Source organism: Equus przewalskii, chromosome X, assembly GCF_037783145.1.
Source record: "Equus przewalskii isolate Varuska chromosome X, EquPr2, whole genome shotgun sequence".
Taxonomy (NCBI): Eukaryota; Metazoa; Chordata; class Mammalia; order Perissodactyla; family Equidae; genus Equus; species Equus przewalskii.
In genome coordinates, this window is record NC_091863.1 from 17,445,020 (window position 1) to 17,460,448 (window position 15,429).

Below are 15,429 nucleotides of genomic sequence, written 5' to 3' on the forward strand. Positions count from 1 at the left end.
GTCATCTGCATTCCTTGCCTCATGGCTCCTTCCTTCATTTTCAAACCCAGCAATGTAGCATCTTCAAATCTCTTTCTCTCTGACTCTGACTCTCCTGCCTCCTTTGTTCCTTTATGAGGACCCTTGTGAATACATTGGCCCACCAGATAACCCAGAGTCATCTCCCTGTCTCAAGATCCTTAACTTAATCATACCTGCAAAGTCCCTTTTGTCATGTAATCGTTATGTGGCAAAGTACCAAATTCATAGGTTCTGGACATCTTTGAGGGGCTGTGATCGTACCTTCTCCCTACCAGAGATGCACTCCTGAACAAGACCTTCAACATCAGACAGGCATTTGGCTCTCCCTACCTTGCTTTTATGAGTTTGCAGATAGTCACTGTGATAAAGTCCTACCACTTGTTCTCATCACTTTTTCCCCTTCCCCCACAAGTTTTTCCACACATTTAAACAAGTCAGATAGCTTTTAGTTTTTTCTTAAATGATGAAAACACCCTGGAGTTTTGTGGGAAAGGATTTAATGAGAAAGACACCCCCACACTCTGTGTCTGTCTTTGACAGCTATATGAAAGCAAAACTCAAAGATGAAAGTATATCAGCAAAGAATTACATGACATCAAATGATGACATGGGTCTTTGAAGCCATTTGAGAAAATAGATATGATTTGGTCCTTATGATTTTTCCTAGGGGAAAAGTTAGGAATGTGGGTGCCTGAATTAGCAAATTCACAGTGGCCAGAGAGAGGTCTCCAGGGCAAGGACTGAGGCCTCCTAGGCTCTGCATTTCTAGCCCTGAACACAATGCCTGGCATGTTGGAGGCAATTACTAAATGATTAGTGAATAAATGATGTCTTGAAGGTATCCAAGGACCAGCTTAGGCCTTGGGAAGGATCTGGCCTTTGAAATGCAACCTGCGAAAAAACTGATGAGTTTAATATCCTCAGGAAGGGGTGAACCACCACATTCAGTTTTGTTTCTAACTGCTGACTCACACAGCCATTCTTCATTGATTCCTACTCCCTTGATACAGACACTAACCCCCAGGTATCACTCTCTTCTGTCCTTCCTTGAAAGATGATGAAATAGCAGAACTGCTTCTCTGTTTATTTTGCTCACACATTACTATTGTTTAGAACACGATTTTCAAATTCATTTCTAGCTAAGTGGATTGATTTTTTTTTATTACTCATGCTGAGCAGTTGACAGTAATGATTTATTGCATCTCTGGGATTTCGGCAGCTCCTTACGACTCACGGTTTAATTCACAGTTTCCCTAATGGCTTAGTGGCTGTGGCGTTTGCTCTGAGAGCTCCTGTAAAGTGATGTACCACTGGGAGCAGTGCACTCCTGGCCCTGTGCTCTGGCCTTAGTTTTCTTTTTCCTCAGCTCTGTGACTGTGGTGACTACAAGGGAAGAAAACACTCAGAGGAGACCTGCTGCCTTCTCCTTTCCTAAGAACCACGGCCATTGTAGCTCTGTTCTACAAGCTGGAGTCTGGTTGGCTTGAAAGGAGGCCTAGGTGGAGCTGAGAGAGAAGGGTAGATGTGTATATCTTAGGGAGATGGGTTACTTTCCGTACTTCCTAACAACAGCAACAAAGATAGCAAGTTACTGTACCAACCATGTAGCATGTATTAGTCCAGGCATTGGCAAACTACAGCCTGTGGGCCAAATTGGGGCCATTACGCAGTTTTGTAAATAAAGTTTTATTGGAACACAGCCATGCCCATTCATTTACCTAACATTTATGGCTGCTTTTTATGCTGCAATGGCAGAGTTGAGTAGTTGCACAGAGACTGCATGACCTATAAAGCCGAAATTATATGCCCTTTTCAGAAGATGTTTGCTGATCCTGTCTTAGTCCACTTAATCTTTACAATATGAAGGAGATTTTGGTAATATCAACACCATTTCACAAAAGAGGAACCCGAGGCTCTGGGATGATATGTAATGTGCCCAAGGTCTTACAGCTAATAAGAGATGGAGAGACATAATTAGAACCCAGGGAGTCTATCATATACTGCCTTGGAAAGCTACTCAGAGAATGCAGTAATTGCTACACCTGTCACATTAACATGTCCTATTTCTTTCCATCCTCACAAGATTTCGCATTGTGAAGTCTTTCCAGATTATATAATTGTCAATTGTCTAATGGCTCTATGGAACTTAGATTTTTAACTCAAAACTGCCTATTAACTGATCAAACCATTTGTTTGTGCAGACTATTGGTTATCACCCTTGGCTACATAGTGGAGTCACTTCAGTAGCTCTAAAAGTACTGTCACCATGTCCCATAGTTCCCAAGTTCTGATTTAATTGGCCTAAGATGCAGCCTGAGCATGGTGAGTTTTAAAAGCTCCCCAGGTGATTCTAATGTACAACCAGGGTTGAGAACCATTAGTATAGACATTTGTGAGTCTAGCCCTAAAAGATATTGGCCATTAGTGTGAGGTCTTCCATAGTGAGTAAACCATCAACACAATAGGAAGAAAGGAAGGAAGCACAAGTAATTCATATCAGAAGAACCAGCCCATCCTGAAGATGTTGCAAGTTGGTGAGCCCAACTGCAAGGAATATACTGTACACCATCTATTTTGGGGTGATGACCACAGTTGCATTACGTTCTGGAATTAATCTCATTTGTACAGAATTATACTGGTATGTATGTATACATTTTGCCTGGGGAAAGAGGAGACACTCATACTTGGAGAGAAATAGTGGACAAGTTGAACATCTTCCTTTAAAAGGGTACACATGGATTGTGAATTCATTCAAAAGCTGCATTATATTCTACAAAATGTATATTTTGAATTTATCCATGTTTTAACCTTTACTGAAGGGCAAATTAAATCAGGGCTGATTTAGACTCGCGGGGTTTGTTAACTGATGGCTGCCTCGTGGAATTACATCATAATCATTACCAGCAAATATTGAGCAAGCCCTCATGGGGACTTGGTGGCACTGTGCTGGTGCCTCATCTCCCAGAAAGTGAACCTTCATTGCAGTGCCTGGGAAAACGTAATCACAGCCGAAATTCCAAATAAATATCTCCCTCCTCAGATTCTTTCCACTGTTTCTATTTGCACTGATGATGGAGCCAGTGTTGTTAAAACAGCGTGAGACTGAACATTTACCCATGAGCTGAGTTCCACAAGCTGTCTGTACCGGCTGGTACATCATTCCAGTAAGAATAATGAAATTATTAAACATCAGAGAGAGGTTTACAAGATTTTTCTGAACTATCAAAGGTCACACATGTTTTCTTGGAGGCTGCAAGAGAGAAGTAGGGTATGTACATAAAATATCAGAGACATTGAGCAGGTTTATGTCTATGCAAAAGTGGCTCCCCTTTTTCCTTTTTTAGGCATGACTGTCAAAAGAGCACAAGCATTTCTCTGTGCTCTGGCTGGTCGAAAGGAAATGTATGTTTTAGAATTGGAACACAGGAGATTTATGGGATGTTAATGTGTCAAGTCTTAGTAACCTCTCAAAAAGGCCACTTGTGAAGTCAGACTGTCATCAGTCACAGAAACCAAGGCATCTGTCTTCTGAGAAATCCCTCAGAGCCATCTTCCAGAAAGATTATGAAAGATGAAAAATCTCAATACAGTGAAAAGGTATTCTATAAATATGAATTTTTGCTGCTTCTGGCAACTTCTGAGCACTCCCTCAATTGAGAAATGACAAAATGATACATGCATAGAATTTATTGAAGAAAATACTAAAATTGATTAAAGGCAAGCTGTGCAAGGATCAATTATTGCATATTTATGAAACTTACCCATCAAGATGAGGCTTTACTAAGTACATTTATTAAAACCCAGGTTTACACAACAGCAAGAGACAAACTGGTGCTAAGTTAGCTAAAATTAGATGATGCTCCCTAAAGTCAGACAAGCAAACCAAACTGACTCTAGTATTGTGTAAAAGTGGTTTAATAATGACATCAAAGGCAAGTCCATACAATGTTGAAAGATGTGGATGGGAAAAGATATAATCAAATGCTAAGTCTACTGGTAACTGGGGATCATGGTTGTTGGCATCTTTTGCATGTCAGACATAATCAGTATTTAAAGTTGGAACATATTTTGTTATTGTACAGACATAGTAAATGAAAGAGATCTCAGCTCATATGGGCTGTTTTAACTGAATCAAACAACCTAGGACAAACTGCATCGATTTTCCAAGTAACAGAATAAGAACCCAGAGAAAGTGGGGAACAAATCGTGTGCTGTTGACCATGTGTTGCCTGATTGGATTCCCTCAACCTCAGCAGGGAGTTGTGATTTTTTTAAAAGTAATTTTATTGGGATTATGATGGTTTATAACATTGTGAATTTTGGGTGTACATTATTGTTATCAATTCCTGAATACACTTTATCGTGCTCACCCCCAGTAGTCTAATTTTTATCCATCGCCATACGTATGTGCCCCTTTGTCCCTTTCACCCAGCCCCCAACCCCCTTCCTCTCTGGTAACCACTAATCTGTTCTCTTTATCCATGTGTCTGTTATCTTCCACATATGAGTGAAATCATGCAATATTTGTCTTTTTATGTCTGTCTTATTTCGCTTAACATCACACCCTCCAGGTCCATTCATGTTGTTACAAATGGGACAATTTTGTCTTTTTTATGGCTGAGTAGTATTCCATTGTGTGTGTGTGTGTGTGTGTGTGTGTGTGTGTGTGTGTATAACTCATACAAATCAACAAAAAGAAAACAAACAACCCAATCAAAAAATGGACAAAGGAAATGAACAGACATTTTTCCAAGGAAGATATACAGATGGCTAACAGACACACGAAAAGATGCTCAACATTACTAATTACTCGGGAAATGCAAATCAAAACTACAATGAGATATCACCTTACACTGGTCAGAGTGGCCATAATTACCAAAACAAAAAACAACAAATGTTGGAGAGGATGTGGAGAAAAGGGAACGCTCATACACTGCTGGTGGGAATGCATACTGGTGCAGCCACTGTGGAAAACAATATGGAGATTTCTCAAAAAATAGAAATACCATACGATCTGGCTATCCCACTACTGGGTATTTATCTGAAGAACTTGAAATCAATGATCCAAAGAGATTTATGCACCCCTATGTTCACTGCAGCACAATTCACAATAGCCAGGATGTGGAAACAACCCAAGTGCCCTTCTACAGATGAATGGATAAAGAAGAGAGTTGTGATTTTGACAGTCACTAATGTTTTCCCATTAAGCCCAATATGGATCACAGGCACAAACAATACATATCTTCATGGCATGTCAGAAAAGCATTTATAAAAAGAGTCACAATTAAGAACTAAAATGGAGATTAAAAGTTTTGAACACCTTTCACATTTTGTGCCCTATTATCCCTCCAGTCCATACAGCAGTGTGGTAAATTAGTCACCATCCAAGCTCCAGTGAATAAGACTCAGCTACTTCTGATTCTTTCACTTAGAGAAAGAAAAGTTAGTTCATGCAGCATATCATCACATAGTAGAAAATTTTTGCATATGTATGAACTAAAAAGACTATAATGGCATGTAAGTTGCTTTGTCATTCATTCTATAAAAATATATTAAGCGCCTACTGTGTGTCAGACCTAGGGCTCATTGCTGAATACACAGTGGTGAACACATCATTACTTTCACTGGAGCTTATAGTCCCGGAAGGAAGACAGCTATGAAAGGCATGGTACCCCAAACAAACTAAGAGTTACAAATTGTAATGAATATTATGTGGGAAAGGAACATGATGTGGTGAGGGAGCTAAATAAGACACCATAAGTTAGACTGCGAGATCTGAGAATGCTTCTTTGAGGAACATTTAAACTGAGACCTGAAGGATAATGAAGGAATTGGCCACGGGAAGAGTGCTTGTCAAAACTCTGCTGAGGCATGCCCAACTCTATCACAGCTAACCCTTTCGTGATGGACTAAACTCTTTCCGTTGGTGAGATCTACGCTGCAACATCAAGTTGTGGCAACTCCCCAATATCCTGGTACTTTTTTTCCACTAGTTGCTGCCTCCGTTTATTGAATCACACTGTGCTGGGTGCTTAGATGTTTTCCTGAAAATAAAAATGATGGCTTAGAGCAGTGGCTTCCAAATCTACCAGAGAGCAGGAAGACTATATTCGAATATGTATGTATATTTATTTTTATTCTAAGAGATAAGAAAGAAATAACTCTTTATTAATACTTAATTTATGGATTGACATAGTATGTGTATAAAGCTTGTACATAAATATACATCATCTGAGGATGTGTGTTAATATTTTTACTGATAGACGTGTGTAATCAAAACATTTGGAGATCACTTGCTTAAAAAAGTCAATGCATAACCAGGAATTGTCACATAGAGCAAACAGAGCCAAGACTCTCCAATTCCCCTTTTGCCTTTTCATTAAAGGCAGCTATTTCTCTTTCACAGCCCAGCTTAGATTCCTCTTCATTCTCTAACTTTGACCCATATCAAATTGTCCATATCCCTGAAAGCTTATGGCATTCCCCATCTGACTCATATTTTGCTGTTTCAGTAATACTGCTCTTTATTGCTTTCTGATGTTTTCATCTGCAATGGTCTTGTCTTTCCAAGTAGATGTAGGTTGTTCTGGGGCTAGACTGAGTCTAGCAGATTTTCATCTGACAGTGTGCCAGGAAAATAGAAAATCCTCAATGGATACTTCTGGACTAAACCCTCCAGGACTTTACTATTTAGTGTGGTCAAAGGACCAGCAGCATCAGCATCACCTGGAGGCTCATTAGAGCAAGTTAAAATTTGCACTGTCTTATCACTCTTCCGTGCTTCTCTCCTGAAGGCCCGTCATACTAAAACAGTGCTTCTCAAACTTGAATGTGCATGAATCACCTGGAGGGGATCCTATTAAAATGCAGATTCAGACTCCGTAGATCTGGGTGAGACCTAAGATTCTGAATTTTAACAGGTTCCCAGGTTATTCTGGTGCTTCTGGCCTGGGAACCTCACATTTAGATTTTAGTCTCTAGAACCATGCTGTCCAATATGGTAACCGTAGCCACATGTAACGATTGAGCACTTGATATGTGGGATTTTGAGGCTTAGTATGGGAGAAGGAATGTAAAATATCTCATTAATAATTTTTAAATATTGATTAGATGTTGCAATGATAATATTTTAGCTAGATTGGATTAAATTAAGTGTAGTAGCACATTTATCTGTTTCTTTTTTACATTTTAATGAAGCTATTAGGAAATTTAAAGGTCCCTCTGTGATTCACACTATGTTTCTATTGGATAATGCTTCTCCAGAAGGCTCCCCTAGTTCTCGTAAACACATTATCCATTGAGAAACCACCTCAAGTTCATTCTGCTAGGGTAGTGCCAGCATAGGGATAGCCAAAAGAAAATTTGTAATTATAAATTACAAAACCATCCTCAGAAAGATGTTTTTCTCGTGGAAATATATACCCTAGAAATACTATTTCTATTACTCAAAATATTGAGATTTTGTCAACATTTCAGGTTTCTGTGTCTATGCGTGGTTCATAATACAGGCCTCCTCCTACATGGATGAATATGCATATAAGTATTGGATTCATCATTTGTGATTAACTTCTTGGCAAATACAGATGATGGATGAGAATGCTATTATTATATGCAAAGTGTAATAAAATTGTCCCACAATTCTTAGATATTCTGCTCCATTTTTTTCAGTCTTTTTTCCTCTCTGCATTTCAACTTTGAAAGTTTCTATTGATGTATCTTAAAGCCCTCTGATTCTTTCCTTGGTTGTATCCACTCTACTAATGAACCTATTAAAGGCATTTTTTATTTTTCTTACAGTGTTTTTGATTTCTAGCATTTCTTTCTGATTCTTTATTAGAATTTCCATCTCTCTGCTTACATTATCTGTCTGTTCTTGCATGTTGCCTACATTTTCCATTACAGCCCTTAGCATGTTGATCATAGTTATTTTAAACTCCAGATCTGACAAATTCAATGTCCCTCCCATGTCTGAGTCTGGTTGTGATGCTCTGTCTCTTCAAACTGGTTTTTTTCTTTTTTGGGCTTTTACTATGCCTTATAACTTTTTTGGAAAGCTGGACATGATGTACTGTGTAAAAGGAATTGAGGTAAATAAACCTTTGATGATGAGGTGTGGGAGGAGGGAAAGCATTCCAAAGTCCTATGATTAGGTCTCAATCTCTTAGTAAGCCTATCCCCTTGGACTGTGAACTTCGCCAGTCCTTCTCAGCTACCTACCCCCCACCCCTTTAGGTGAGATAGGAAGGCTAGAGGGGACTGGAGTTGGTTGTTTCCCTTCCCCCAGGGTAGTTAGGTTCTGGCAAAACCCCAGTCTGTTAGGCTTTGGTGAAATAATTTCTTTTGAGGGCAGGCCTTAAGAGCAGAGTGCTCTGGTGTATTTCAAAATGGCTACTTTTCACCTCCCCTTGCTGGAATCACCAGGGGATTTTTCTCCAGTCTTCACCACAGGAACCTGGTAGGGCTCCTGGAGATAAAACTCACAGAAATGTGGAGGCCCCACAAGACTGGGCGCCTTGGAGTTTTTAACTCTCAAACTTGTCCACACTGAGCCTCCAGCAATTCATTTACAGTTTAGGTTTTCCTACTCCAGCCTGGTTCCCTTGGAGGTTTCTGCTCATGGATTTCTACTCTGGTGAGTTGTAATTTTCTGTATTTGCATGTCTGCCTCTCCAATTTTGGGGGGCAGCAGTTTGCCCTCTGACTGCAGTTCTCTGATGGACATAAGAAAAGTTGTTGTTTTCAGTTTATTTAGCTTTTGTTGTTGTTGTTGCTGAGGAAGATTCACCCTGAGCGAACATCCATGCCAATCTTCTATTTTTTAGTATGTGGGACACCAGCACAGCATGGCCACTAACAGTGTAGGTCTGCCCCTGGGAACCAAACCCGGACTGCCAAAGTGGAGTGTGCTGAACTTAACCGCTAGGCCACTGGGGCTGGCCCTCAGTTTATTTAGCTTTTATTTCATATTGTGTGGATGGGAATGATGACTTCCAAATGCCTAACATGCCAGACCAGAAGACAGAAGTTCCCAAAGTATAATGTATAGCTAGGAAGAACCCAGCTAAAATTTGTAGAACAAAGCCAAAGTTTCATCAGGCTGAAATGTTGGACAAGGTAAAAAGGTGAATGTGAGATTAGTAATTTTCATTCAGGGATGAGTCATTTGTTAGTCATTATTAATTCTTAAAATTGATGGACACATATCATTTTTCACATTATTATTTACAGTTATACCTGTGTTAGAACTAAGAATAGCTAATGTTTTTATTAACTATGCTTCTTGATTTTGGTTTTCATGTTTTTCTTCAAAATCTTCTGCTGTTTATGGGGATCTTGCATTCATTGTAAGTGGGAGGGTTGAGTGTGGTATTGCAATGTACTTTGGATTTTTTTCAAGGCTTCATAGTCTTTTTTTGTGTATTGTGTTGAGGGGGAGGAAGAAGGAAGGGTAGTGGATAGCCGTGGGTTATGGTTTCTTCTCAGGCTGCCATACTTCTAGAATTTTGGTTGGTGCTAGTGCTAGCAGCTGAGTTGATTTTCTGATCTTGGGGGGGTGGGTAAACCTCATGGTGTGATGTTGGGCAAGTCATTCAATCTCTTTATGTCTCAGTGTTTTTCATTTGTAAAATGAAATTAATAACTACCTGCCTTAAAGTTGTGAACATTAAATGGGTAAGTTTATGTATGATACTTAGAACAATGTTCGGCAGATAGAGAGAGCTATATGGGAACTATTATTTCTATCCTTTTTGAGTTTTTGAGAAGTATATTCCTAACATCCTCCCAGGTATGGAGAGAAGGATCAGGCTCACAGACATTTAGTTTTAGCTCAGTTCTGCCATTGCTGTGTGCCCTGCCTTAGTGCACTGGTTGTAGGGCTGGTGCCATGTATAGATTCATTCATTCCTTCACTCACTCATTCATTCAGTAAATACATATGGAGCAGCTATTCTATATCATACACTATACTAGACTTTGGGAAGACAATAATAAACAAGATACCATTCAACCCTCAGAGAACACCAGGTTGATGAGAGAGGCCAACTGATTAACAGATACCTAAGGTACAGTGTGATCTGTTCTCTGTATATGTAGGTGTGGAAACCGTGGTGGCTCCAGGTTTTCTATATAGAGGGACAATCTGATTAGAAAGGGAGGGAGTAGAGACTTGTTTTAAAATTATATTAGCAATACAAGCCCATTGCTTTTATGTGTTGGTAGCTGGAGTGTGGCTGACAGATGCTTCCTGGAGAAAATGGTGGGTAAAATGAGACATGAAAATATGAGTAGATGGCAGCTAGGCAGGGAAGAGGGAACAGTATTTGCAAAGTATATCTATTTTGGTTATCTATTGCCATGTAACAAACCTCTGCAACACTTAGTGGTGTGAAACTACCACCTTTTTTCTTTTATAGTCATGGATTCTGTGGGTCAGGAATTGGGAAAGGGTATGGTGGGGAGGGATTATTTTTGTTCTATGATATCCGAGTCCTCATCTGGGAAGACTCAGTTGGCTGGGGTAGCTTGAGAGCTGGTAGCTGGAATCATCTGGAGGCCTCTTCCCTCACATGTCTGGCATGACTCAATGGCTGGGCGCAGCAGAACTGTTGAGCAGAAGACCTCCGCATGGCTTCTCCATGTGGCTTGGGCTTCGCACAGAATGGTGACTGGGTTCCTAAGAGAGCATCCAAAAAGGAAGCATCCAGAGAGTGAGCATTCCAAAAGCCCAGGGAAGAAACTGCAAGCCTTCTTCTGATTGACCCTGGGAAGTCCCCTGGATATTGTTGTGGTCATGTCTGGAAAATTCAATCCATCACACCATATTAACAGAGCATGTTGTGTTTCGGGGAGCCGAAAGTTCGCTCTGACTGGAGCATAACGTTCCCCTGGGAAACTTTATTCTACTTCTCCTTTTCCGGGACTGGATTCTAGGGAAGGACATGGTTTTGCTTCTGTAATATGCAGCCTGGAGTATGAGAGTCCATGGACTGTGGAATCAGCAAGGCTTGAATTCGCTTAGTTTCCTTATTTTCTATATTCATCCCACAGATTAAAGAGAGATATAATTTTATTATAAATAAAATAAATATAAAATTTTACATGTTAGATAGTATCTTTCTGCTCCCTTTTGTTAATTTTTAAAGCAGAGAACATTTAATCTTTCTCTCACCCTAAAACACAGTAAAAAATAAAGTTACTGTTTCCAGTGGGAGCTTTGATTGATTTTTTTTGCTTTCTGAGTGTCCCTGACCCTCACAGGAATATTCTTTATCCTACCTCTGGTACTTCAGAATGGATGACTGTGGATAGCATTTTTCTGGTGAATATAGTTTTTACTTTTATACCTTTTTTTTTTATTTTTCAGTTCTTGAAAAATGGCATTAATATGCTATTTTGTGGTGTTGCTGTATTTCTTAAAAGTATTTTGCTGAACTCATCCCCTCCAATTCTGACAAATTTGAAAACCTGCCTTTTGGACAATGAAGGAGAGAAATATTTTCTTCCAGTGGTTCTTGATGTAAGTAAGTTCTAGCCCTAGTATAAAACCTCAGAGGGCTTGTAGTAAGACAGCCTCTGACCTGAAACCTGGAGGGCCAAGTTAAAAATATTTTGAACCCTTCCCATGTGCGATGTTTTGGAATTTCTTATTTTCCTAGGTTTTTTATAAATATTACCATCAGTTCTGCCAAAACACTATCCAAATTCAAAACCCCAAAATGCCCCCAGATTCATCTTATTCCTTTATATGTAGAATTAGTTACTTTTACCCGATTACTTTTAATTCTACAGCATGCAACTATGCACCTTTTATAATAACCCATCGCTTGAGGTAGAAGCAAATATCATTGCTGAATGTTCTCCATGACTGAGATACATCCCAGTAATTCACCATATTTGTAAATTCTACCTCCTAAATATCTCTCAAATATTACATTTCCTCCCTCTCTCTTGAGGCATCATGGTATAGTAATAAAAAGAACAAGACTTTTGAAACCAGAGAGTCCTGGGTTTAGTCTCAGCTCTAACACTGTGACCTGGGGTGAGCTTGTGAAACTCTCTGATTCTCGATTCTTTATCTATAAAATAAGGATAATAGTGTCTACCTCATAGTGTTTTGTGATAATTAAATGAGATAATATTTACAAAGTATCTGGAACATAGTGGACCCTTGATAAATGTTGACTCCCCTTTCAGATCCTCATCCTCTCTTTCCAAAACTCTTTCATTAAACTTCAATCTGGATTGTTGCTTTGTTAATTTCTTTTGCCCGTAAGTAAGTGCAGACCTCTCATTATGGCTTTTAAGACCCTTCAGGTTTTGGCAACTGTTTTGGGTTCTCTATTGCTGTATAGTGACCAACCCAAAATGTAGTTGCTTAAAACAACCTTTTATTATTTCTCACAATTCTATTAGTTGAATGGTTCTTCTGCTGGTTCCGCTTGGGACTTTTCAAGTCAGATAGCAACTGAGGCTGGTATATCCAAGATGGCTGAACTCAGATATCTGGCACCTTGGCTTGGACAGCTGTGCTCAGGGGGGACCCTAGGACTCTAGGATCTCTGCCTCTCCACTTGGATGTCTCCAGCAGGGTGACCAGACTTCTTACATGGTAGTTCAGGGCTCCCTAAAGTGTAAAACAGAAGCAGTCAGGTCTTCTTAAAGCTGGGGCCCAGAATTGCACAGATCACTTCCACTGCATTTTATTGGCTATAAAGGAGTCATAAGGCTAGCCCAGATTCATTGTAGGAGAAGACTACACAAAAGACTGGTTCTGGGGAGGCAAGGTGCATTGGGACGACAGCTACCAAGCAACAAGATCCTTTCATACTTTTATTTTCTGCATTTCTTCCCAGTGTACTCTGCACTCCAAGTATACAAAATCTCTTAAGGATTTTGTAGATGTATGTGTAACAGGTGGTAGGGGTAGGTGGTGGGGTACCATGCTTTGCATATGCTGCTCCCATTGTCTGAAATGCCCTTTCTCTTCATATATAGATGTAAACCTTCTACTCATAATTTCTCACAACTAACATGTTTACCTCATCTGTGAGGCCTTCTTTAACTTGCATGGAGAGTCATTCCTACTGTGCCATCTGGATCTATTTTATATTACCATATAGCACTTGTAAGCTTGTTTGAGTCTCTCTCTCAAACTCTATTTGAGCCTCTCACAATCATGGCTTTGTCTTTTTCACTGTCCCATATTCAGTGTCTTAGTCTGAGTTCTTCCGGAAAAAGACTCTGAGACAAGGCTTTGAATGCAAGTAGATTATTTGGAAGGTGATCCTGAGAAGCTCTATGAGGAAATGGGAAGTGAGACAGGGAAGGGAAGGAAGATAAGTGCAGAATATATTAATGAGCATGTTACTCCTGTGGACCTGATCTCTCTGGCTTCTGGGAAGCTGCATAGAATCTTTGTCAATCAATCTTTGTCAAGCAATATGTAACCAATAAATGTTGGTTGAATGACATCAATGAATGAGTGAGTCAAGCTTGTAGGGTTTTCTTTGGTGAGAACCAAATCAAGAAAAATTAAAATACCTTTCTTAAATTAAATTTTTTTTTGTTCGAGAATATGTCTTTTTAAATCAGAACTTGTGATGTCTACTACTTGTGGATACTACTCAGTATCTTTATTATTTTCCTGTCTTGAATACTTTTGGTTTTCCCAGCTGAAATATCTCATGCGACGTTACCAGAGTGCAGTGCAGTATCTAACCACAGCGCTTTGCTTTTGAACACATTGTGTGTGAGATCGCATCCATCCATCCTAGAGGAAGGAGTTGGAGGCATTTGGGCGAGTCGTGTTGGATGGCTACCTGTCTAAAGGTTTGGCACAGGTTGCATTTACATTTAGCAATGCGGTATCTGTTTCTGTTAGTTGTAAATTGTTCTTTCATTGATACATTTAGTTCTGCCATTGACAGACTTCTGCAAAGATTTGACTACATTTTACTTTTACTTCATTTATAATAATTTTCTTCAGGCCACTTGTATTCAGGATCTGTAGAGTTACTTTAAAAATTAAAAGAACAAAAATTCAAAAAGTTAATTCACATACAGTGGAACCTCCAGAAAACAGTGATGTTGAGAAATGGCTTATTTATTAGTGTTCAGATAAGCACATCTCCCTGGACTTTTTAACATAGTTGGGATGTTACTTGATTTATAAATTAATCTGTGCAATAATGAAGCATCTTTTAAAGAAATGAGGCTCTCAAACTTGGGTGAATGTCAGAATTACCTAGAAGCTTGTCACAAATATGGATTTCTGGAACCCATCCTTCTGAAATATATATTTAATATGCAAACCAGATCAGTCTGAAGATCTTGCAGGTTTGAGAATTGCTATCTAAAAGGCATGAAAACCACTAAGCCTGTCTGAAACACTTAGTCCACCTAGATTATTAACTCCTCATGGCCGAGGCCATGTGTTTAATATTGATCTGGCTTTCCCTGTAACACCAGTACATGGTTGAGTATATAGTGAGCCATCAGTAAATACCTGTTGATGACAACTGTTTTAAGGCCAGCCTATTTAGACTTTACTTGATCAGTAGAGGAAAGGTATTCCAAAAAATGAGAGACCTTGACTAACTACAAAAATTTTCTGCTGTTATCTTGTTGGGTTTGCTGTTTGGCATCTCAGTGGAATGTTGAATCAGTTACCTTGGTATTTAACAAATTCTTTGAATCGGTCAGTCAGGGGTAATAGGAGGGAGCTACCATATATTAAGCGTATTCCATTGATGGATGCTTTCTATAGGTTGTCTTGTTTAATTCTCACAGCAATCCTATGAGGAAGCACTTATTATCCTCATTCTGTAAATGAGGAAATGATTTCAGAGAGGATAAGGAACTTGCCCAAAGTCAAACAGAAAGTAAGTGATGGAGCTGGGATTAGAGTCCAAGTTTGTCCATTCCCAACATTCATGCTCCTTTCAAGACACAAAGACTTTTTTTAAGGCACCTTCCAAACAAAAGTCCAATGCGAAGCAGCACTTGATAAGGAGGTGGGACAGAGAGGAGGCAAATTTCAGTACTTTTTAAGCCAGATTTGCTTCTAAGTGTACTCCAACTTATCCCTTCTCTTATCCTGATCTTTTCTTTGGTCTTAATTCATTTTCTCTTCTAATTCAAAGCAAGAAGTAGATAGATGGTGGGAGAGTAGCCAATATTGGTGATAAAACCATTTCAGTTTCTTATTTTTATCTTTAAGCTCTTCCCTGGATTATCCATCTTTGCCTCAATTCTCCAATTAAATTTTACAGTGGAAACCTGACATAAGTAGGATGAAGCTCTTGGCTGTAAACTGGGCTACAAAAAGCAATCCATGCTGAATTTTCCAAAACTGGAGTTTTAAAAAAAATGATTAGAATAACTATAGTTGAGATAAGTGAGAGTTTG